Source organism: Canis lupus, chromosome X (assembly GCF_011100685.1).
Source record: "Canis lupus familiaris isolate Mischka breed German Shepherd chromosome X, alternate assembly UU_Cfam_GSD_1.0, whole genome shotgun sequence".
Classification (NCBI taxonomy): Eukaryota; Metazoa; Chordata; class Mammalia; order Carnivora; family Canidae; genus Canis; species Canis lupus.
In genome coordinates, this window is record NC_049260.1 from 114,967,646 (window position 1) to 114,992,052 (window position 24,407).

Consider the following 24,407-nt stretch of genomic DNA (forward strand, 5'->3'; position numbering starts at 1 on the left):
ATTTAGGAGTTTAAGTCACACAGTTCAAACCTTACATTGGAGAGATATTTTTCTATCCTATTTGATCTAATTCTAAGCTGAGAGGATCTTTTAAAATTAGTAGATTTGATGCTTCCTATTCTCCATTGGACACTGTAGCTCAATCATAAGATTTCTGCAAGAACCCAGGGTTTTGGGGGAAGGATACAAAAGTAAGATATACTTCCTGATAACCCTAGGATCTAGCAGGGCTACCAAATACACAGAGATTATTCAACAAATATTCTTGGAATTGAAGACTCCACTTCCCAAGACTGATGGACCTAGATGCTTGCACTACTTCACTGAAATGGAAGCAACACATGATAGCTCTCAGAAGTTCTTCCCTTGTGCGGCTTAGACCCACAGTGACTTCTTGAGAGGAAAACAACTCTACATAAGCACAGAATAACAGAATACATTTTAAGTGGTAATTAATTGTGGTTTTGATTTGTATTTCCCTGATGGCAAGTGATGTGGAGCATTTTCTCATGTGCTTGTTGGCCATGTCTAAGTCTACTTTGGAGAAATTTCTGTTCATGTCTTTTGCACATTTCATGATTGGATTGTTTGTTTCTTTGCTGTGGAGTTTAATAAGTTCTTTATAGATCTTGGATACTAGCCCTTTATCTGATAGGTCATTTGCAAATATCTTCTCCCATTCTGTAGGTTGTCTTTTAGTTTTGTGGACTGTTTCTTTTGCTGTGCAGGAGCTTTTTATCTTGATGAAGTCCCAATAGTTCATTTTTGCTTTTGTTTCTCTTGCCTTCATAGGTGTATCTTGCAAGAAGTTGCTATGGCCAAGGTCGAAAAGGGTGTTGCCTGTGTTCTTCTCTAGGATTTGGATGGATTCTTGCCTCACATTTAGATCTTTCATCCATTTTGAGTTTATCTTTGTGTATGGTGTAAGAGAATGGTCCAGGTTCATTCTTCTGCACGTGGCTTTCCAATTTTCCCAGCACCATTTATTGAAGAGACTGTCCTTTTTCCAGTGGATAGTCTTTCCTGCATGGTCAAATATTAGTTGACCATACAGTTGAGGGCCCATTTCTGGATTCTCTATTCTGTTCCATTGATCTATGTGTCTGTTTTTGTGCCAGTACCACACTGTCTTCATGACCACAGCTTTGTAGTACAACCTGAAATCTGGCATTGTGATGCCCCCAGCTCTGGTTTTCTTTTTTTAATATTCCCCTGGCTATTCGGGGTCTTTTCTGATTCCACACAAATCTTAAGATGATTTGTTCCAACTTTCTGAAGGAAGTCCATGGTATTTTTGATAGAGATTGTACTGAATGTGTAAATTGCCCTGGATAACATTGACATTTTCACAATATTAATTCTTCCAATCCATGAGCATGGAATGTTTTTCCATCTCTTTGTGTCTTCCTCAATTTCTTTCAGAAGTGTTCTGTAGTTTTTAGGATATAGATCCTTTACCTCTTTGGTTAGGTTTATTCCTAGGTTATCTTATGCTTTTGGGTACAATTGTAAATGGAACTGACTCCTTAATTTCTCTTTCTTCAGTCTCATTGTTAGTGTATAGAAATGTCACTGACTTCTGGGCATTGATTTTGTATCCTGTCACATTGCCACCTCACACCAGTGACAATGGTGAAAACTAACAAGACAGGAAACAACAAATGTTGGAGAGGACGTGGAGAAAGGGGAACCCTCTTGCACTGTTGGTGGGAATGTGAACTGGTGCAGCCACTCTGGAAAACTGTGTGGAGGTTCCTCAAAGAGTTAAAAAAATAGAGCTACCCTACAACCCAGCAATTGCACTGCTGGGGATTTACCTCAAAGATACAGATGCAGTTAAACTGCAGGACACCTGCACCCCAATGTTTATAGCAGCAATGTCCACAATAGCCAAACTGTGGAAGGAGCCACGATGTCCATCGAAAGATGAATGGAAAAAGAAGATGTGGCCTATGTATACAATGGAATATTCCTCAGCCGTTAGAAATGATGAATACCCACCATTTGCTTCAATGTGGATAGAACTGGAGGATATTATGCTGAGTGAAGTAAGTCAGTAGGAGAAGGACAAACATCATATGGTTTCATTCATATGGGGAATGTAAGAAATAGTGAAAGGGGTTGTACGGGAAAGGAGAGAAAATGAGTGGGAAAAATCAGAGAGGGTGACAAGACATGAGAGACTCCTAACTCTGGGAAATGAACAAGGGGTAGTGGAAGGGGAGGTGGGCGGGGGATGGGGTGACTGGGTGACGGGCACTGAGGGGGGGCACTTGACCGGATGAGCACTGGGTGATATGCTATATGTTAGCAAATCAAACTCAAATAAAAAAATAAACAAAAAAATGAAGACGGAACCAGTAAGATGTTCAAAGTTTGGGGAAAGAGTCTCCTTTTGATAAGGGTATGGTTCCTATGACAAGACAGACCTTTTTGTTAATAATTCTCAGATTCTGCCAAAAAAAAGTGGTAATTAATTCATCTTCCTTCATAGTCTCCCACTCTTCATCTCGACAGGACTTTTCTCTCTGTAGCAAAATTGAAGGGAGTGGGTAGAAGAACCACCCTAATTTTGCCCATTACCTTCCCAATACCAGGAGAAAAGCCAATGAACCAGACGGACAGCTCTGGCATGCTCACTGATGCCCTATTTCCATGTTCCAACATGTTGGTCTCAAAATTCCATACTATACCACAGATGAGAACACCCCCAGGTTTCTACAATTTAAAGTCAGTTAATGCCACTAGGCCTCATGTCTCTATTATCTTTGCTCATCTCCTCACCATAATTGATCATCATCATAATAACGTTTATTTAACACTTACTATGTGCTAAGCACAAATATGCATCAATTCACTACTCTTCAAAATAATCCATGACCTGCATATAACTCCATTTTATAAGCAAGGAACTCAAGTTAATAACTTGTTCACAATTACAGGGCTTTTAACTTATGGAATTAGAATTTAAGCCAAGTCAATATGATATCAGAGCCCACACGTGTCCCTATTACTCTTTTCTCCATACTACTGTGTACTCTTGATAATACAAGAACACTCCTCACTCCCCGTCAAAAAAGAAAAAAAAAAACAACAACAACAATCTTTTCACTGGGCCCTTCATGAACCTCATTCAATGATATGCTCCTATATCCCCTTCAAGACAAATTTGTCACCAAAGCCAAATGAAACCTGACTTCCTTCAGAAGACACTAGTTCTCTGAAGCTTTCTGAAACAGAGCCTGTTTATTATCCAACACTTCACATCGCCACATATTTTAAAACTCATGTTAAAAAAAGTAAAGTTTGGGGATCCCTGGGTGGCTCAGCTGTTTAGCACCTGCCTTTGGCCCAGGGTGTGATCCTGGAGTCCCAGGATCCAGTCCCACATCAGGCTCCCTGCAGGGAGCCTGCTTCTCCCTCTGCCTGTGTCTCTGCCTCTCTCTGTGTGTGTCTCTCATGACCACATAAATAAAATCTTTAAAAAAAAGTAAAGTTTTGCTCCTTTCAAACTCATGCCGCCTCACTAAACCATGCTCTAACCCCCCTGACTACCATTTTCTATAGGCCTGCTCCTGAGGCACTTATTAATAAGCAGTGGGCATTTGGGAATATTTGTAATCCAATTGCACCCACCATCCTGGGGCAATTCACTCTTTGTGTGGACTTACCATACTGCCACGGAGCCTCTTAGTTCCTTCATCTTTTAAATTTCACCGACACTGCTACACGTCCACAGCCATCTGCTTCTAGGGCCTCGCTCAGAAACACTCTAGAACAGATTCATCTGCCAAAAGAATGGGAATAAATCACTGGTATTCTTCCCAGTTCTCACATACCAACCTGACTCTGACCATCTGTCTTCTTTAACCTCACCGAGACCATTACTGTCTCCCTTAATTTTACCATTATCACCCTACATGTGTACCGTGCATCCCTATACAGTGCCTGGTTCCCACGGTTTATCGCCTGGACTCTGCCCTCACTTGCACTGCTTATTCCTACCCACTGTCATACTGAGCTTAGCAAACCCCTCCTCTGGGCTGGTGCTATGTCATGCCTCTGCCACTCATGAACCCAGGCAGCTGCACACAAGTGGGAAGGTCCGTCTTCACAAGGTCCTCAGTACTGCTTGTGAGGACCCCTCCTCCTTTGTCAGCACACTCTCAAGATTCACGACTCTCAAACTCCATGCGCATTTTAAGCTGTTAACTTTGTTTCTAGTTCATCAAGAAGCATGACACCATCCAATAGGTTCTCCCTTGCCTTCCTGTACACTATTCCATTTTTTGCATACATCTCCATTCCCCCAACATTCCTCCAGTCTCCTTGCTCTTCCTCATGGCCAGTTCCTCCCCTGTGCTTTCAATTCCATGCCCTTCAGCAGGACCAGGAGTAGGGTAAAGCAGGATAGGTACCCAGGACACAATATTTAAGGAGTGCTTACTTTCATGAGGCCAACCTTGTACTTGCACAATCCTGAGGAGTGCCTCCTTAAACTCTGGGCCCTGGACTCATCACATGTCTACTGAAGTCTAGTCTCTGCCTGCCTACCTCTTCCAGAACCTTCATTCATCATTCATCCCCATTTTGATCTTCAACCTCTCCCTTCTACATAGTCTTTCTACTCACTGTACACAATATTCAAATCATGTTCTGTTTCTTCATGTGGTAAATCTCACAAAAGGCTTCTTCCCTCTGTGGAGAATATAAGTAGTCTGCAATATTTTGTAACTAGGCAGGTAAATATGACTAATTCTGGTATTCAATAATAGAAAGTGAATTCGGCTTTCATACCCAAGCAACATTTTCCAATAGCAACTTTGTCACTAATAAAGATGATAGATGAATCATCTTTATGATCTTCATGTATCATCTTTATGTCCTACTCCTCTTTTTTTTTCCTCTGAATTTACTCAAAACCTAAACAGTTAAAAGGGCTGCTATTCACTGGGTGCTTCTCAAAGCCTCCAAGGGCTACATTCCCTCTTAAACATGCTGTTCATTCTGCCTAGAACTAGTCTATGGCCCAACCCAAATGCATTAATTCCTATTCATCTTTCAGCTCTCAGTTACAGTCTGAGGGAAGCCTGCTCCTAACCTAACCAGAAACTAAAACAAATATGCCTATTATGAGCTCTCCTACTACTAGGTACTTCTCTTCTACATCAATTACCATGGTTGTAATTTTGTATTTACTGGAGCAACTGTCTCTTTTAATACAATATAAGTACTAAGGGAAGAATTAGCCCCAATTTTGCTCACCATATACTGCAAGTACCTAGAACAAAGCTAGGCACATTTATAGTAGGTTATCAATGCACACTTGCTAAATGAGTGAATAATGAACTTCAGATCTTATCTTACCTAGGAAGCCTTCCCTAACAGGCCTAGGGTGAGTCTTAGGCCTTCACTTCCCCATAGCAGTTGTGGGTTTCACTCTCCTCTCCTTAAACACAATGCACTATGATTGTTTATGACTTCAACTCCATGACTATATCCTGACCTTTCTTTTTTTTTAATTTTTTTAATTTTTATTTATTTATGATAGTCACAGAGAGAGAGAGAGAGAGAGAGGCAGAGACACAGGCAGAGGGAGAAGCAGGCTCCATGCACCGGGAGCCCGACGTGGGACTCGATCCCGGGTCTCCAGGATCACGCCCTGGGCCAAAGGCAGGCGCCAAACCGCTGCGCCACCCAGGGATCCCCTATCCTGACCTTTCTGAAGTCAATTATGTCAATATATTCACCTTGGAATCTATCACAGCCCCTTCCCAGCATAGGGGAGCAAGAAATGTTTACTGAATGAATGAAATGATGTAGGCTTTACTCCATAACAAAAGTGGTAATCTTCAAAAGTTATATAGTAGTGAAAGTTGGTGAATATAGGTCAGGAGGTCTGGGTGCATAGCTGTGGAAAGTTAACAAAGCTAATCCTAGGAAAAGTCTCTAATGTTCAGAGTTGATGACATGGCAGATGAAAGTACATTATGGGAAAACAAGTCTTCTCTCTTGCTTAAATAACCAGTTTATGGTGTCTTCTTTCACCAAAGTAGATACAGAGCTTTAAGACACTTTCCAAGTGTCTAAGTCAACCTCAGGTACCCAAAGAATGAAACCACTGCCAAAAAATAGTGCAAATAAAATTTAAGCTATTAAAAAAACAGAACCAAGTTAAAAAATGGAACATATCAATGTGACCATCATTTCTCCTAAAAAAAAATATGATTTCCAAATGCCTTCATCAGAAGCATGGGAACAAATAACTTCTTTCCCAAATCTGCAAGTGTTATAACCATATCCAGAGAAAGGCTCAATATTAATAATACAACACTGAAAACCTATAGATGTATAAAGCACTTTATAAAATGTTGCATATATATCCTATCATTTATGTTACAAAAACCCCAGAGAAGAATCATTATTGTTCCCATTTTATAGCCAAGAAAACTAAGGTATATGATGCTGAAGTGATTTAAGATAACATGGTTACTAAGTTTGAGATTCAAGGATTTGTTATACTCTATAGTGCTGCCTCCCTAGCAAGGAGAGTAACTCGATGTATCTCTATATCTGTCCTGAAACTCGAAGGTCACCATGTAAACTCCAATACCTAAAACATGTTACTACTAAATTTCTATTAATATGATTAAATATTTCAGAGAAAATGGCTAGAAATGGCCTTCATATGTTTGGGGACACTCTTGAAAAGTTGGTACTATGATAAACAGCAGGGATTTTGTTGTTTTTTTATGGCCAAATAACTTTCTTTCAGTCTTGGATATCTTGATCCTTGTTATTAGAGTTGCCTAAGAAAATCTATTCTGCAATGACACTTTCTCTCTTCAATTCCAAATACAGATTTTGCTTATTTTTAAGACCTTAAAGAATCTGATATCTGAATTCTCCTTGGGAAACAATCCTTCAAAATACCTGTTGGGATACTGTTTCATAGCTTATCATTTTGACTTTCAGATAAAATAAGATGGTGCTAACTGATCTCTTCTTTATATGAATGCCTATTTAGGGGGCACCTGGGTGGCTCAGTTAGTTGAGCATCTGACTCTTGGTTTGTGCTCAGGTCATGATCTCAGGGTGCTGAGATCGGCCCTACATCTGGCTCTGCCCTCAGCCAGGAGTCGGCTAGAAACCCTCTCCCTCTACCTCTCCCCTCTTCACACTTGCATCCTCTTTCTCTCTAAAAATAAAGAAATCTTTTTAAAGATGAATGCCAATTTGTTAATGCTTTAAAATGGCTTACCTCAAAGTCTTCACCAAAACAAAAGGCTTACCTCAAAACATAAAATGTTCTATCAACTCTAGTCATTTATGAATTAAGATAGATGGTAGAACAAGTAATGAAAGAGAAACCCTGCTCTAATCAGTAAATGAAATAGTCACATGCCATGCCATCCAGCTTATTTGAAAGGAAAAAACATGTCCATCCCAAATATCTCCAGGTTGGTTTGTTATGCTACTTTTTCATAGGTATATGTCTTTGTATATATTATATATAATATGTACACATATTCTAAAACTGTAGCTAGCACACCCAAACTGTGATTTCGTGGTATTACTGCCTAGAACAAAACAAAGGTAAGAGGAGATGCTAGTCATGAGTTGATTCAAAGGAAAATATTAAATAAATGATATTATAGGAGATAAGACAGGTATGGGTAAAACCATGAAGATGGTAAGCAAATGCTTGGCATTAGGGGAAATTCTGGTTTAGAAACTAGGTAGTGTGGTAGTCCCTTTTGTAAATCTAAGTTTTAAAGCAATGAGGATGATGACTAGCAGAAAGCTTTTAGAATCTGCTGTCACTTCTTTGTGACCAAAGCCCTAGAGGAAGCTGGCCTAGGGCAGGAACTGCTGGGCTGACAGAAAGGAAGGGGCAGGGGTGGGAAGAGAAAGAGACCTGAAGCATAGAGCTCTGCTCAAGGTTTAGAATGAAGGATGAGCACAGCTGGGAGAAAGAAGTGAGCTGTTAGAGGTGGTAGAGGCTCTATATGACAGGATTTTCCAGCCCCAGTTGGAAAGGATGAATGCTGTGTACAGTGTATTTTTTTTATCACTCAGATTGTCCGCTGACCCAAGGTCCTGAAATGATTTGTGTATCTGAAATCCATCTTGCCTTAGGATGAATTCCTTCCAAGAAGACTCCACAATCCCTTATGAAAAATGGATCCCCAGAGGTGGTTTTGCCTGATAGGGCCTCCAAATGTGCTCGGATTTGCCTAAGTCCTAGGCTAAACACAATGTACTCTGCCAAACAGAAGTGCTACACAGAATGCACAAATAATACAACTTAATGTAGCAACAACCATGCATACCTGTTCTAAGTAATGGAATTAATGGAGTGGGGAGGGCTTAAAAGAGATAGAAATGAAATAAAAACCAGAGTGCTTATTTATGTGTAAACCTTCTCTTAGCAGTGTATTTTTGGAACACTTGTGGGGGCCAAAAAGTTAAAGGTGAAAAAAGTTAAAATGACACTATAACAGTATGAACAGATGGATATTGCAAAAATACGCATATACAATTGCAGGGTTATTCTAATGAGCAATGATTTTCACTGACATTGTGACTGAAACAAAAACAAATATGTTAAATCTCATTTCTAATAAAGGTGCCATATATATGATGTTTTGATAAATTTCTTGAGTGTTTTCAGTATTATACAATGCTATATGCTTTGACAGATGATGGGAAAAACATCACTGACCTAGCCTCCACTTGCAAATTATTTGCATACAAAGCTACCTTTCCTCTTTTTCTTCTAAGCACAAAGATTATTCCTCCTGTGGTCTAAATCCTACCCCCATGACCTCTTCACAGACTTTTTGTCATTAATTGCTCAACCTTCTAATTTCACTTGAACATCTCTATTTTTACTGATGTCTTCTTATCAACATTTAAGCAGGTTCAATTAAAAATAAACAGCAATGGGGCGTCTAGGTGGCACAGTAAGGTAAGTGTCCAACTCCTGATTTTAGCTCAGATCACGATCTCAGCATTGTGATATGGAGCCCCACATGGGGCTCTGAGCTCAGCAAGGAGTCTGCTTCTCTCTCCCTCTCCCCCTCTGCCTCCACCCACTGCTGTATGCTTGTGCACTCTCTAAAACAAATAAGTAAAATATTTTTTAAATAAAATAAATAGCATTATTTGATTCTATGTTGCCCTACATCTACCATTCTCTTATTCCTCCCTTAACAGAAGGTTATTTTGAAAATTGTCTGCACTTGAATTCTCCAATGTAGAAGGCTTTCCAGTTTCCTAGTTAATAGATGGCCTCATTTCCCTAGGAGAGTCCATTTATGCCTGATGCTCAGTATGATAATCAATAGTGCCCTCTCTCACTCACAGAAATGAAATGGTTTGGGACACCTGGGTGGCTCAGTAGGTTAAGCATCTGACTTGTGATTTTGGCTCAGGTCGTGATCTCAGGGTCCTGGGATCCAGCCCCATGTCAGGATCTGCACTCAGCGGGGAGTCTGCTTATGATTCTCTCCCTCTGCCCCTCCCTCCACTCATGCTCTCTCTCAAATAAATAAATAAATAAATCTTTAAAAAATAAGCGAAATGGTTTGGATGGTAAAATTATACAGTTACCCTATAAATTCAATAACATATTAAAATAACTTGGAAAAAAAATAAAATATCAATTACCATAATAGCAAATGCATATAGTCCCTAGAAGTAACATAAACCATTTTCCTAGTCATTTTCAAAATTCTACCAAGAGACAAAGATGACAAAAATTACACAATGAGAATTAGAAGACTACCTAAAGATGGCAAAAGAAAAAGATGTAAGTTGAATGAAACTACAATTATAGTCTAAATGGGATTTTTTGGGAAACTTTACAAAATGATACATATATTCATATAGAAAGAAATATTAAATAAATGTTTGGAAAAAAGAATAATCCTGAAGGGGAAAAGGAGATATAAGGGAAATTAAAGCATGTTACTAAGTAAAAATAGAAATCATGTGATAAGCAGTGTATAGTGTGCAAAAAAACTTATCAGGGGTGGGATAAAATATTTTAAAAAGTATATTTTGACTCGATGTCAAGATATTAACATATGAATCAAAAGTAGTATAAGTATGTAATAAAATGAATCTACATATACCACTGGAACATGCTAAATACTTTGTATTGGAAGGCATGTGATAAAAAAGTTTGGAGATCTTTCTACTACATAATTCAGAAAAAGATCTTACCATATATAAAATGTAATACATGATGAACAACATCATAAAGCACTGGGGAAAGGACAAATGATGCTGCTATTATTTTTTAGTTTGGGGAAATGAATTTATATATTAATCTTATTTCATGGATCAAAATAAATTCCAGCTGGATTAGAAAAATAAAAGTAAAATCAACTGGCAACATTCTAGAAGAACACAGAGATTAAATTTTTTTTCAAGTATGGGCAAGGGGACTTCCTCAGTTTCATAATAGAAAGAAGTCACAAAGCAATGTTGATACAAATGACTGAAATAAACCTCAGAGTCTCCAAATTTCAAAGTATAACTAGAAAAGCTAAAAGGACTACAATAAATTAGAAATATAATAAATATGGAAACATATTCTAAAAGCTCAATATAAATGTTTAATAAAGATGTTAAAACCCTTTATATACAATTGAGCAATTTATGTAACACAGAGAATTCACAAATGATGAAAAACATTGTTAATAAGTTTGGAGGAAAAAAGGTTCAACATTAGTAGAAATCAAAGAAATAAAAATTTAAAAGATAAAGTCATATTTTTGTCATCAAAGTAATAATATATGGTTCTACTTTATACTTACAAAGATAGTCAATTTTTAAAATGAAATATTGAATAATATACTTTTCAGCCAGTATGCATATAACTCTGGTTCAAGAAAATAATCCTAAATTTAGGAAAATCTTGATATGGGTAGACATTTTATTATATCATAATTTACACAGTGGAAAACAGACACACAATATTTCATTATTGTACACAGTGGAAAACAGACACACAATATTTCATTATTGGGTGATAATTATGTGTCAATGTGGGGTCATCAGCTGTAGCAAATGTACCACTCAGATGAATGATGTTAATAATGGGGGAGGCTATGCATGTGTAGGGGCAGGGTATTATGTGACATCTCTCTACCTTTCCTCTCAATTTTGCTGTGAACATAAAACTGCTATAAAGGATTTAATGATTGGGACAGTTGGGCATCTGCCTTCAGCTCAGGGCATGATCCCAGGATCTAGGATTGAGTCCTGCATCAGGCTCCTTGCACAGAGCCTGCTTCTCCCTCTGCCTGTGTCTCTGCCTATCTCTCTGTCTCTCATGAATAAATAAATAAAATCTTTAAAAAATGATTTAATGATTAAAAAGATGATTCAAAATTATTTTATAATCCAATGGGGGAAGTAATTTTATATTGTTAAAATAAAAACAATCAGGGGTGCCTGGGTGGCTCAGTTGGTTAAGTGGCCTACTCTTGTGATCTCAGGCAATTCCCGCAGCAGGGAATCTGCTTGAGATTCTCTCTCCCTCTCTTCTCCCTCCCTGTCAGCCCCTTCCCCCACTCCCACAAGCTCCCACCATGAGCATGTGCACATACTCTTTCTCTCTCTCTCTAAATAGACAAATAAATAAAATCTTTAAAGTAAAAACAATCAAGAATATAAAATTATGTATTCCCTGTGATTTCAACCAAATAAATAATTCTCCACACAGCCACAATCCCAGGTTAAGGAAACATAAGGCTTTGAATGTGTCATGCTATACTAAAAAAGTTCATATTTCTTTTTTTTAAAGATTTTATTTATTTTTTTCATGAGAGACACGTACACACAGAGAGAGGCAGAGACACAGGCGGAGGGAGAAGCAAGCTCCATGCAGGAAGCCTGATGTGGGACTCGATCCAGAGACTCCAGGATCACACCCTGAGCCAAAGGCAGACACTCAACCACTGAGCCACCCAGGCGCCCCAAAAGTTCATATTTCTTTTTTTTTAAGATTTTATTTACGTATTCATGAGAGACACAGAAACAGAGAGGCAGAGACACAGGCAGGGGGAGAAGCAGGCTCCACACAGGGAGCTCGACGTGGGAATCAATCCCGGGTCTCCAGGATCAGGCCCTGGGCTAAAGGCAGCGCTAAACCGCTGAGCCACCCGGGCACCCCAAAAGTTTATATTTCTATCTTCACTACCCAAATAACTAGTTTGGATGATGTTTTTCTCAGAATACACCAGTATATTTGGTAATAAGAACATTAAATCTAAATCTCCATTAGCAAAGCAAAGCAGAAAACAGACTGTGGTATGCAGATAATCGTGGACAGTATCTTATGTTGAATTGATTTTCTTGGTAGCTGAAAAAGTACCTCTGGTATTTGTCTCAAATTTCTATCTACTTGTTTCAGTTGAACAACAGATATTAGTTTACTACACTGTTTAATATAATAAATGTTCAAAATATACCTATTAATGGAGGTTAATTGAGGCACTAGAGCTATCAGTGGTAAAAGCTATAAAACCAACCCAAATTTTTCGGATGCCACTTGCAAAGTATTATGCTTTTGAAACAACTTTTAAATTATTAAAAACATTTTTGAAAATGAGAACACTGTTTTATAAAAGTAAAGAACAAGGTAAATGGTAGTCAAATTTATTAGCCATTTAACGGGGAAAGGATTAAGTAGTGGGGAAAGGACCCTCCTGAAATATGTCTTATTATTTATGGACTGCAGCAGAAAGGAAACTGTAGGCAAAAAGAAGCAATAAACATGCAAAAAGCATTAGTTTATGTCTCTAAGTTTAATGTGGCAATGGTCATGTGCCCAAATTCCATTAGCACTTGGCACAAAAGCCAAATAAGTAAGTGAAAAGTCATCTGGCAGAGACAAAGATGACAGACTCCTTAGTGAAGAAAGATTCCCTTGTATACCATGTACTTTAACGGGAATAGAAATACACAGACCGGAAGAAGGGTGACAGCTGCAGATAAAATTATTATGAGGATGAGCTATAGGAGACAAGGACTTGCTGTTCTGCATTCGGATCATAGAGCATCACACTAGTAAACAGAGTCCTGCAAAGAGCAGTGAGTGTGGCCTCTAATTTATAAATCACAGGCTTCACTTCTAATTTCTTTTCAAATCTATTTTATTTTATTTTTTTGCTTGATCTCAACCCACTAAAGATTAAGAATAGGAAAAGGAGACATCACAGATGCTTTACATTCCATCCTCATTCATTGTTTTCTAACCTGCGTGTTTCTGTAAATAAAGATTTATTGGAACACAGCTACACCTATTCATTTGCTTATTGTCTATGGCTGCAATAGACAGACTGTATAGCCCACTAATCCTAAAATATCTGCTATGTGCCCTCTTATAGAAAAAGTTTGTGAAACCTTTAATTAGATAAATATATATATGATTCTAATAATTACATAGCAACCAGGGAAAATATGAAAATATTCTCAGGCAAAATTAAACACAGAAGCCAGGAATCTCGCAAACCAAGCATTTACCTCCTCTGATGGTATATAGGACATGGTGCCAGGTGGGATTCCCAGGACCTTTCAAAAGGCAGGGGGCAAAGGGGTCTTCCCCACAAAAGGGAAGGACTTCCTTCCATTGGCTGGAATTTTTCACAGTTACTTTGTAGGCAACATGAGGACAGAAACACCAGCAGCCTCAGTATCAAACATGTCATAAATACATGGTTGGGATCCCAGAATAATAAAGTATATGCTTTAGGATATCAAACCCTAAAGTTTACACGACAATTCACAGAAGTCTGTGGTTTACATTGGTGTTTACTGAATTTGCATAAGTGTATTGCATCTAATGATGTCAGAGTGAACATATGGAGAACCCACTGTATTATTTCTTAGCATCTATTCCTTTTTGCAAAATAGAACAGTAAAAAATAAAGGAGTCCATGGACTTGTCAAGTTGCATTCTTAAAAACTTCCTTCAAAGGATTATGATGCTGTAACTGCCTGAACTCATCATAACTTTGGAAAACTTTCTCCTTTTCTTTGTAATTAAATCCTTTCTATTTTTAGTAAAAAAAATTTAACTGGACTACTTAAAATATTTCATTTTCTCCACAGACCTAAGGAAATTCAATATATATAAAGACATCTTTTTAAACTTCGCTCAAAAAATTACATTCAAATGTTTGTTGCTTTAATGTCTAAGCAATAAAAATAATACCTCAATGTTATGGAGAAGAGAATGTACACATTTGCCTTTGGCTAAACTAGTAAATTCTGTATGCATAAGGGTTAAGGAGTCACTTGTCCTAAGATTCCCTTACATAATCACTTATTAGTACTGTGATGTCCCTAAGCACATTGTTTTTATAATTCCTCACTTCTTTTCTTAAAAAGATTAATTTATTTTTTATTTTAAAGACAAAGAGAGAGAGAACTCTTGTGCCTGAGTGGGGAAAGTGTCAGAGGAAGAGGGAGAGAATCCCAAGCAGACTCCCCCCACCCCCCATCGAGCACAGAGCCTCACACAGGGCTAGAGCTCACAACCCTAAGATCATGACCTGAGCCAAAAACCAAGAGTTGGATGATCAACTGATTGAGCCACCCAGGTGCCCCAATTCCTCACTTCTCTATCCTAAAAACTGGAAGTGTTAATCTTGCTTTGCTTGTACTTCTCACTGGGCATGTAATGGTTAAAACACAGCAAATTTTATCATGCTGTTTCCTAGAGAAAATCAGAGGATTAGAACCCAGCCTAATTAATGTCTACTGCAAAATGCTTTGAGACCTTTGTTTTTGTCATGAAAAATTGTTGTTGGATTTTTCTATAACCTAGTCACTGAAAATAATAAAGCTTCTTTCAAATAGGCTATGTATAACCATGTGTATTCTCATTACAAAATTTTTAACTTTCATAGTATGTTATAATTATTTAAAAATGTCATACAAAAGAGATAACATATTTCTTTTTTTTTTTTTTTTTTTTTTTTAGATAACATATTTCTTGACTTCCTTATCCCCAATTTACCAGTAGGGTGTAGATTCTTATGAATTTTTTAATAATTAATTTTCCTACTTATGAACTCTTTAGAAATTGTAAATTATTCTGATTTTACATTTGGAAAATATTTGAGGTGATAATTTTTGCCATTTTATATATGTAAAATAATTTTTCACATATTTAAAATCTATTACCTCCAATAAATTAAGTACTATTGCATTGATTTGGATTTCATAAAAAAAAAAGTTAAGACAATTTCTGAAAAAGATCTATTGCTTTAGGTTTCCATAGACTTAAATCTTCTAAGTTTTGTTGCTCTCAGCTTATCTTAAAAATTATTGTTGTTTGGGCAGTCTCTCCATTGCAGTCCTGCCCACTGCTCCCTTGCAGGGTATTCAGTAAAATAAACTACCTTTTTTGTTCTGTCTTGGGTGAATTCTTTCACCACCAGTGCCGTGGGCCTCCACCCAATCAGGTCACCCCACATTTGGTGGCTCGCAGGGGCAAACTCTGCCAGGACAGGACCTTCCCCAGATTCTCCAGAATTTTCTCAGGACTTTCCCTCTGTGGACCAACTCTAGTACCCCTTGGAGAACTCACAGAGGTTACTCCTTGGTGAGGATCCAAAGCCCCATGGGAACCAGCCAGACCATCCTTGCCTGAAAGGGTGAAGGGTTTCTCCTCTTGCCCTTTGGAGGGATCCTTCTCTCCCTCTCCTTTCTCTTTCCAGCCCTTCAGCAGTCTAACCCTAGTATTTCTCAGACAACTGAAGATCTCTGGCCTGGTGTAGTCTGAGGGTGAACAGGTTAGACTCCCCACTTCCTTTCCTACTCCATCCTCGGTGAGGTCTCCGTTCCCAGTGTGTGGCACAATTGGCCGTGGAAGCTAGTCCAGGGCGAATCTGCACTCTTAAGAGACTAAGTTGGGACCCTTCCCTGACTCTGGCTGACTCTCTGCTGCCTTGCTTCTTTCACCTCTAGCCCCTTTTCCTTTGTTCCCGTTGATCCAGTCATCATCTTGATCTACAGGCAAAAAACATTCCGACACATATGAGTGACTTCCTCCCTCTGGGACAGCGCAACACAAGGACAGTTTTTCTATTTTATTTTATTTTATTTATTTTATTTATTTTATTTATTTTATTTATTTTATTTATTTTATTTTATTTTATTTTATTTTATTTTATTTTTATTGGAGTTCAATTTGCCAACATACAGCATAACACCCAGTGCTCATTCCTCCCATCAAGTGCCTCCCTCAGTGCCCGTCACCCAGTCATCCCCACCCCCCACCCACCTCCCTTTCTACCACCCCTATCACCCCTTGTAAGTCAATCGGAGAAGGACAAACATTATATGGTCTCATTCATTTGGGGAATATAAAAAATAGTGAAAGGGAATAAAGGGGAAAGGAGAAAAAATGAGTGGGAAATATCAGAAAGGGAGACAGAACATGAGAGACTCCTAACTCTGGGAAACAAACAAGGACAGTTTTTCTGGTAACAAACCTGGTTGTGGTTATCCTGGCTCCTTCCTTTCTTAGGACCCCCGGCTTCAATACTCATACTCCTAATTATTGGTCCCCCTCTCTTTAATCTCTTTGTTAAATCTGTCTCTTCCAGAGTCCAACAATTCCATATACAAATGATTCAACAAGAATTCTAGTGCATACCATCAGAGGATCCCCTCTCCCTAAATCTCATGGGCCAGGCCACTAAGAATTTCACTCAAATCACCTATCAACATGTTAATCTAATACATGCTCTGGTCTATAACTGCACAGAACCCCTGGTGGACCAATAAGTTTAGGTAGGGACAGAGCACCCCCACCCTGCCTAGCATGAAGCAGCTATTGAAGATGAAATTTCCACCCGAATGCCAAGGATTTGTCATTGTCAGTCTATCAGTGGAGAAGGTAGAGGCTTCTTTTAGGCAACAGGCTTGAGCAAGGAAACCTGAGTAAGGTAAAAGGGCCCCCAGTGACCACCAGGCTGAATGCAAGCAGGCTCCATAGGCCCTAGTTGGCTACTTACAACCAGGCATAGGTACCAAAAAAAGGAAAATTCTACATGTTCCCATAACTCCTCACTCCTCCCCTTAACTACAGAGCCCCACCACTGCTTCCTGGCAGACAGGCTCTCCTTTGCTGTCCTACCTATTGTTCCCTTGCAGTATATTCAATAAACTATCTTCTTTAAAACAAATTATTCTTGTTTAATTTTATGATGATCTTTACTGGATTATTGGTTATTTATTAGTGAAAGAAGACGACCTTGCAGAAAAAAGAAAGAGAAAACAATTAGGAAAATAAAAGGACTCAGAATAGAAAAGAAATAGTAAGAAACATTAAAATTAGCAAGCTTAAAACAAGAAAACAGAAGCAAGGGATGCCTGGTGGCTCAGCAGTTGGGCATCTGCCTTCGGCCCAGGGCATGATCCTGGAGTCCCAGGATCGAGTCCCACATCGGGTTCTCTTCACAGGGCCTGCTTCTCCCTCTGCCTGTGTCTCTGCCTCTCTCTCTCTCTCTCTCTCTCTCTTTCTCTCTCTGTGTGTCTCTCATGAATAAATAAAATCTTAAAAAAAGTCAAATCACTATGTTGTACACCTAAAACTAATACTGTATGTCAACTATGCTTCAATACAAAAAGAAATGAAAAAAATTGCCAATCACCTCACCTTTCTCTATATATACATATTATGTATATACATGTTACATCCACATGTGTGTATGTATATATAAAGACATACGGATGAATACAAGTATGGGAATTAAAGTGAGATACATTTTAATCCTTCAATTTAATAAAAACATAAACAATAATATTCAATTTTGGTGAGGGTCCAGTGAGATGGACAACTTTATATCCTAGTGGTAGGGATATAAAATAGTACAAACCTTCTGGAAAATATCTTCTGAAGATGTATCATGTATCATAAAAATATAATGAGATGTGATTACACATAAACTTGAGTGAATATTTTAAGTAGTTAAAACGATGTTTACAAAGGACATTGTATTTAAAAAAATATATTCAGCAACTGTTTACTAACTGTTTACAATGTAAAACAATGATAAATGTATTTAGGAAAATAACCTGGAATACAATAATGCAAAGAATCAGTAGTGGTTACTGAAAATACTACTGGCTTTTCTTCTTTGTCCTTTTCTATATTTTTCTCTAATGAACATGTATATTAGAATCAAAATGTACTGACTTCCTCAAAAACATGACAGTCAACAAATTTTTCGACTAGTGATTTTTAAGCTATACACAGTCTAAATAAGTCTATGTAGGGTGGAGGAGTATAAACATTTTGGATATGTAGTAGCCAATCTATCAGACTGGATTTCTCTTAGAAAAAGATTTTTTAAATCTCTAAAGAATTCTCAAAGTTGTGAAGAAAAACATTTGCTTCAAACAGAGTAATAAAATAAAAAATTATAAAATATTCTGCAAACATACAGAAAGGACTTTGCAGGCCCTGGGAGGCATGAGGATGAGCTTTGGGCTCTTACAGAAAAAAATCAAACCTCTTCAGAACCTGTTTCACAAGGGATGCATGACCTGGATTCCTGTAGTACACCAAACTTTCCACAAGGGAGCAGAAGAACAAAAGTTTGTTTTTTGTTTTTCCTTTTTTAATCTCATCCTAGAATTCTTTCTCTGAAGCTTAATTTTAACAGTCACAGCATTATTATTATTATCAGTACTCGTAAGCTGTAATGTCACAACGTGTTAATCCAACTTTTTTTTAATATTTCATTCTAAAATGTTTATCCTATTGCTAAGAAAGGAGAAACAATAGATGACAGTAGAGGGTTAGGATCAGCTATACATCTTAGACTTTTGAAAGCCACAGCTTTGATATACCTGTGAGGTTTTTTTTTATCCATTTATTTAGTAGGCTTCGGGATGGGCGCTTCATGAACGTATGTCAGAAAGGTGCCATGAGGGTAGATGAAATCAGCTGGAATCACACAAACCTAGCATGTCTGACCTCCACGGAGCCTTCAGAGATCACCTGATCGAAATCTTCCACGCAACTGATGGAGAAACTGAGGTTCTAAAATAACATGCCCAAAGGCACATGTTATAAGTCAGAAACAAGACTAGAAGGCATATCACCTAACAACCAGATCACTGTGGTGATCAGAAAATTCTTAAGGTTTGACAGTTTGAAGACATCCTCTAGAAGGGGTAACAATTAGGACCTCTCTCTGGGCCAGATCTCAGAGGCCCAACTCTGGCTGCAGTGCCAGTGTCATGTCAGCTATGGTCTAGGATGACATACATGTCTTTTTGTCACATCAGAGCCCAGAATCTCCAGGTGACCTACAGAAATCAAATGTATCCTTTCTGAACCAATCTCAGAAGCAGCACCTCTCCCAAGCAGAGTGGGGTCAAAGTGACCATTTCCTACTAAGTACTGTTAAGTAGAGAGCTATAGAGGCTCAGAATGATAAAGGACCTTAGGAATATTCCAGATCAAGATTTCATTAACTCACCTATAAAATGGTGAAGAGGCTGTTAACCAGTCTCTTCTTATCGGATTTGGGGCAGCAAGCTTAGCGTGAATGCTAGCAGTCAGTAACAATAACCATTTAGTCAAAGTTGTTTTACTCCTCAGCTAAAAATAAATATGCGCTGAGAAAGTTGGTCATGAACACATAATGTGATTTACAGCATCACAAAAGCATTGCAAAGTATAACAATGAAATAGTCACTTAATATTCCACCTTTGTCCGGGTTCCCCATCACCACCCCAATTTGCCCTTCGCTAATGCAGAAATACACTCCTTTGACATTTGTGTGAGGGACAGATTTTATGCTGAAAAGTGATCTCATAATTAAAATATTGCTTTCGTAAGTCTTAAGCTCTCTTAGCATTAGCTTGCAGAGCTCCATCCTTATTTTCCCTTCCCCCTGTCAGCCCGTCTGCACAACCAACCCCCTGGATTTTCTCAGATATGCAGGCCACCAATTCCCCTTACTCTCTGAGGAATCTAAGAAAAATCATCCCATTCTGGCATCCCCTAGTGCTGATGTTGATGCACACCTTTGAGTGCGGTTGTTTTGGTTTGGTGGCGTTGTTGTTAGTTCTTGGTCTGTTTGGTTGAGACTCGTTTGTTTGTTTGTTTGTTGCTTATTTTTCCTAAATCATGAGTAGATACAAAGGAATATGTGTAGAATATGAGATATAATAATCTAATAAATATTAATGTATGCTTCTTGTGATTTCCTAGCTCATCTCGTTCCCACCTCTCAGCCATCCAAATAATAGGAATCTTGCATTTCTCAGCCACTTACTTTTCTTCATATAGTTTTATTATTTATATTTGTATCCCTAAACATTATATTGTTTACTTTTGCCTGTTTTTGAATGTTTTATGAATGGAAACACGTTGAATGTGTTTTCCCCCCTTAACTCAGTGTTATTTTCCTACAGTTTCTTGTAGTAGAAACTGTATAGTTTCATGGCTGCAATCTACTAATTTTTCATTATCATTTAACATTTAATTTTGTGACTATATAAGAATATATTTATTCTACTACTGGCAGATACTTGGGTTGTTCCAGGTTTCTGCAATCAAAAGCAATGAAATTAAGAAAATCTTTACATACAGGGATGCCTGGATGGCTCAGCAGTTAAGCCTCTGCCTTCAGCTCAGGTTGTGATCCTGGAGTCCTAGGATCAAGTCCTGCATCCGGCTCCCTGCATGGAGCCTGCTTCTCCCTCTGCCTGTGTCTCTGCCTCTCTCTGTGTCTCTCATGAATAAATAAATAGAATCTTTAAAAAAAAGAAAATTCTTACATACATCTCCTTGGTGATTGGCACAAGAAACTAGGAAGAGAATCTGAAAGACTTGCTAGGTCATGGGGGATAAGCACCTTCAATTTTTTGAGATAATGCCAAGTTGTCTTTCAGACTTCTTGAACCTAATTAACTGTCCTTTGTGTAGTAATGACAAGTTTGGGTTGCTCCACATCCTAAAATTTGGTATTATTAGATTTTTATATTGTTAGGTTCAAGGGTACAAAATGATGTTCAATTATTGTAATGGGCATTTTCCTAATTAGTAATAAGTATCTTTTCAGATACTTATTTGCCATTTGGGCCTCTTATGTAAAGCTCCTGTGAATTATTTGGCATTATTTGGTTGTTTGTGCATTTTGGGGTGCATTTTTTTAAGATTTTATTTATTCATGAGAGACCGACAGAAAGAGAGAAAGAGAGACAGACAGAGAGAGAGAGGCAAGAGCAGAGACACAGGCAGAGGGAGAAGCAGGCTCCATGCCAGGAGCCCGACGTGGGACTCGATCCCGGGTCTCCATGATCACGCCCTGGCCTGAAGGCGGCGCTAAACCACTGTGCCACCGGGGCTGCCCTAAATGTGTTCTCCACATAACTGTGGCTACTAATTTGTTGTCAGGTACATGTGTTACAGTGCTTTTCTCCTAGCTTGTGTCTTGTCTTTTAGTTGTATTTATGAGGCTTTCTAAGAATAGGGTTCTTAATCTTAATATGGTTGAATCTATAACGTTTTCTTTGTAGTCTGTGCTTTCTATGTACTACGAGTTTCCTATCCCATTCTAATAATCTGTTTTTCTAGTCACATTTAAAACTTTAATCTACCAGGAACTGATTTTTTTTAAAGATTTTATTTATTTATTCATGAAAGAGAGGGAGAGAGAGAGGCAGAGACACAGGCAGAGGGAAAAGCAGGCTCCATGCAGGGAGTCGGATGCGAGACTCGATCCCAGAACCCCGGTATCAAGACCTGAGCCAAAGGCAGATGCTCAACAGCTGAGCCACCCAGGTGCCTCCCTACCATTTTATTAATGATGATTACAGCTATGTTCATGAGACTGTCCTATCATTTTCCTTTTTATACTCTCCTTTTGGTTTTAAAGTTTTGCTAGTTTCATTAAATGAGCTTTCTCCCATAACAGAGGAGTCTGTGCGAGATTGGAACTTATCCCTTGTGTCTCTGGAGAAATGTTGATAAAACAAAGGCTGACACACATCTGAAAAGTTTCTCCTTGATATTTTCCCAGGAGACCAACCGAGATTTAATTGTAATAATTATATTTTTCATTTCTAAAAATTCTATTGATCCATTTTTTATAATATCTCATTCTTTTTTTAAGTTTATATTTATTTAATGTAATCTGTGTACCCTATGTGGGGCTCAAACTCACAACACCAAGATCAATAGTTGAACTGACAGAGCCAGCCAGGTGCTCTCATTCTTCCATATTTTAAATACCTTTATTTTTAAGCATTCCCAGTTTATGGACTTTTAAGTATTTTATCGTATGAAGCTCTTGGAAGTATAATCCTGCTGCTTTTCATGTCATTTGAATCTCATGTTGGATTATATCTCTGTGGTTTTGGAAATTTGGATTGCAAATTCATCCTCGACTTTATGCTTGACAGTTGTGATGTTCAGGAGTTCATAGCAGGTCTCTCCAAAGAGATCTTGTGATTGCTTTTGCACATACTAGCTGGTAACAGTTTTTACATTAATATCTCATCCTGAGAGTTTCTATGCTTTGCATATAGTGTCAGTTTAACCTGAAAAGCCACTGAGGGTAAGCCCCTCATTACATATATTCAGGGAAAGCTCCCTCCTCCCACAAAACTCAGGAGACTGACACATTTCTTTGTCATCTCCCGGTACTTTTACCAGTGGATTTTTGCTGTTCCTCTATTTAACTTCTGCAGAGGCCAAAATTCCAGGTCAAAGACTCATGCGGGCCTATATGAGACCATTAAAGCCCAATCTTTTTGTTTAAGGATACCAGCCATCATCTCTTATTGCCTTTAGCCTCTTGGGATGTCCCTTACTTTTTTCCAAGATCATTGTACCTTTAAAAGGATGTTTTCTCTGTTTCTGTGTGTTTTTCAGCATAAGAGTTAGCAGATTCCCTAATGCATATCTTTAGGAGTCAATCAGTGGAACTTCCTCAAAGTTATCCCTCAGAAATGACAAATTCAATAAGATCAGTTTGTGCTATACATCAGGCAAAACAAACACAAAAAAGAAAAAAGGGCACTCCAAACTGCTTTTTACCTTTTACTCTCCTTCCCCACAAAATGATATAGGGTCTGTTATAATCACTAAGAATTCAAGAAAGTGAGTCTGCACAATGTCTAAAGTTTCCAGAAGTTAATTGTGACATATAGATGTAGATACAGAAGCAAAGAAAGTAGAGTGAGTCTATTTTATTTTTACTCCTGTTGGGATAAGTTCATAGGTTCCTCAAAGTCCTCTGTGTCAATCATTTACCTTTTATATATGCCAAGTGGGGAATGGTTGTGGGAAATCACAATGAGAGAAGGGAATAACCTAAGGTAGGCACATTTCTAAAAATGGGATTTAAACTTCTATAATGAAAAGTACACCAAATATTTCTAAGAAATCTTCTGTGTTATATTTAAAAGATCAGTGGACTACAGTGCTTACATTGCCTTATAATGTTCTTTAATTACTTCTTTCAGTTATCTACTCAATAGAGATTCATGGCTCATTTTCTGATTTTGAAACCAATCCATTTTTGCCTCAAGTCATACATAGTATTTTTCAGATATCTAGTAAACATGTTAGATAGTGTAAATTAATATTATTAGAATCCATTCTGGGAGCACATTTCCTAAAATATGGTGGCTGGGGGTGGGGAGCAGCTGTCTCTTTTATTAAATCTCACTGGCATATACTTGAAATTAAAAATATTTCACAAATGATGGCCCTTTGGATGCTATACTTATTTTACTGCTTTTTAACAAAACTTAGATCCCCATAATTGTCACTGAGTGAATTAATACTGCATCTTTTAAAAATTCTGTGTTCAGGGGGCACCTGGCTAGCTCAGCTGGTATAACATGAAGTTGTGAGTTCAAGCCCCACGTTGGGCACAAAGTTTACTTTAAAAAAATTCTGTGTAGCATTCCCATTGTGAAAGACTGGGGGGGCGTAAAGGAAGACAGAAGAGGAGGAAAGGAGAGGCCTACTGAGAGTAAGGGGAAGATTTACTAACTGAGCACAGGGCCAGGAATTGTGCTCTGTGCTTTCACATTTTATCCATAGACATCTTATAAATCGAAAATTACTCTTGTTTTATAGATGATGAAAACATGGCCAAAATAATACATGACATACCTCAATTCATATTTCTAACAGGCATCATGTTCTGTTTCTGACATATAATACAGTGCTGTTTTTTTTTTCTATGACACTATAGTTGCCCCCAGTTCTACCATAAGGGCCCAGGGCAGGCCACCTAAAAATATGCCACAATAGCATATTTGTTATTTTGAATTAAAGTTACTGAAAAAAATAGCGGGTGCCAAAAGGACATTCTGACCCTCTTTTGTTCCACTGAAAGCAGGAATA

At 38.1% G+C, this 24,407-nt stretch overlaps 1 long non-coding RNA gene across 1 annotated transcript in view; it reads right to left on the minus strand.

The window, feature by feature from the left end:
• LOC111094820 overlaps window positions 1-24,407 on the minus strand; it is a 163,927-nt gene that overhangs the window by 111,885 nt on the left and 27,635 nt on the right. Inside the window, exon 3 of the long non-coding RNA XR_005386021.1 lies at window positions 3,672-3,787. This is a non-coding gene — a long non-coding RNA (uncharacterized LOC111094820). The remainder of the gene's footprint in view (window positions 1-3,671; window positions 3,788-24,407) is intronic.